Source organism: Egretta garzetta, unplaced genomic scaffold, assembly GCF_000687185.1.
Source record: "Egretta garzetta isolate BGI_Z169 unplaced genomic scaffold, ASM68718v1 scaffold105, whole genome shotgun sequence".
Taxonomy (NCBI): domain Eukaryota; kingdom Metazoa; phylum Chordata; class Aves; order Pelecaniformes; family Ardeidae; genus Egretta; species Egretta garzetta.
In genome coordinates, this window is record NW_009259598.1 from 1,046,796 (window position 1) to 1,049,060 (window position 2,265).

Consider the following 2,265-nt stretch of genomic DNA (forward strand, 5'->3'; position numbering starts at 1 on the left):
GGACTTGCAGCCTGTCCTTTTGCCAGCAGAGCCCTTGCAAAAACCCAGAGAAAAGCGAATTTTAGCAATTCCTCTAGGTCACCCCTGCAGAGGAGGAAGAGATGTTGCTAAGGATGTCTTATTCCTCTGCGGAACACACCAGTCTTTCAGCACGTGGGTTGGAGATCATGCCCGGATCCCAAGGAGCAGCGGGCATGGAGACCATGCTCCTTCCCCGTGTCCCCAGCTCGCAGGGACCTGCCAGGCTGTGGCAGGGACGTGAGCCTGGTGACTCAAGACTTTGGCACCCGTCTCTTGCACAAAGATTGACTGCGCAGTGCTGCAGAGCTGTGCTGGGGCTGACAGATGAGAAGACGTGCTTGGAAGGGAGACCTTGAAAGAGGTGGAAGACAGCAGGGCTGGTAGCCTGTCTCTTGCGAGGAAGGGTTTGGCAGCCCTGCTGTATCCCCAGGCTCTCCTACCACCGAGGCAGCAGTGCCAGGAGAGCTCTTGCAACCCTCCGACCCGCTGCTGGTTTTGTTTGGCCTTTTGCGGATTGTGTCCTTTGGGGGCTTTGTGAGGGCAGAGATTTTCTTCTGGGACAGGGCAAATCCCGATGCTGACTGATAATTCTGGACAGCCAGGTAGATCACGCTGCCCATCAACTCTGTTACCAAACCACCAGCAAACTTGGAGACTTTTAGCTCTTTAAAGTCCACCACAGACAGGAGACTTGCATGTAAATGTTTACCAGGTGTGTTAAAAAGAGCGCGGCGACTCACCGGGTTAACTCACGGCCTATTGCAGGGCTATGGAAATGTTTGGTGCTGGTGCCCGCTGTGCTTTTGCCTCCTGTTATCTGCATAAGTGCTAGGAAAGGCGCTGCGAGGTGCTGCTTTTTCGAGAGAAGAGGATGGAGGCAGCGTTTGTGCAGAGAGGCCTGGCCGAGGCACTGTTCCGCTTGGCCTTGCAGCTCTAATTGCGCTGTTAATGGCAAGTTAAAGCAAACATTGCTAGGAACCTTTTCATTAAAACAAACGCCTGAGAATTTATCACTGTTACTAAATGCCTTAAAATATGTCTGGAGGAGGAGCGGGACGGGCAGCTTCCAAATGGAAGTGTTGGCATGCCGCTAACCCGGCTGCTGGCTGGGAGCATTGCAGGGGGCTGCGCCACCACTTGAGGCTGGTGCTCTGTATTGCAGCCATGGTTGTTGGATCCGAATAGCTCCGAGCAATTCATGAAACACCCTAACTGCGTGTCTGTGCTGTGTATAAGCTCTCCCTAGGGGGAGAAGTGTGTGTTTGAAGGTCTTGTTTTGATATGGCATTGCTGCTGGTTTTTAGCATGCACAGAACCACAGTCTGGGATCTGCCTTTGTATGAGGATCAAGGGAGATGAACCAAGCTGTTATGTGAGCTTCAGAAAAATAGGCCTGCCTTTTCTTTGCCTTTTTTTTTGTGTGTGTGGGTATATGTGGGAAGGGATTGCTGTTATTTTTATTTACTATCCTTGGTTAAACACCAGTCAAAGATCTGGTTCTTTTTTGCATGCCTAGTCCTAATTACAGCACGGGCACGTTTGTTTTCTCTGAGAGGCTAAGCTCTAAAGCAATTTTCGTCTGTGCCTTTGTTTTCATCACCCTGCAGTGTGAGAGATCTGAGCAGCTGTCTCGGGTGCTTTGCTCAAAGTGGAGAACAAGCCCTAGTGAGAAGGGCAACTGGAAAGAGAGATTAATTAACCTGGCCTTGGTTGGCCTTGTAAACAGGGGGGGAAATCTCTCTCAAACTGCTTGTTGCTTATTTAGCTTGTAAAAAGCAGCCTGATCTCATGCTCAGTCTTAATCCAATCCACCTTCCCACCAAGCTAATTGCCAGTAATTTGCTTGCACATCTCTAGCATCCTCCTCTTCCTGGCTGGCTTTACCAGCTGTGGACCAAGGTGATGGAGAAGTACACTTTTCCTTTCTTTGGCTACAGAACAGGCAGTAAAAGTCTGTTGGCTCAGTCCATTTATCTTGATAATCCCAGGAAGATACCTGTCTAAAAGTGGGGAGAGGAACACAGAGCAGAGGTGGTTGTGGAGAATGTCTCTCCTCTGCTCCCGACGTACTTACAGCGTGATCTAATTAAATGAAGGCTGGGTAGCTCAGATCCATTGATTTTCATCAGTGGCAACCTTGCTATGTTATCAGAAGTGAGTAATCCCTTCTCTGTAAAGCAGACATTGATAGATCAATAGGAGAGAACATGCTGTACCTCCTGGCAGCTCCATCAACCTTGGAAG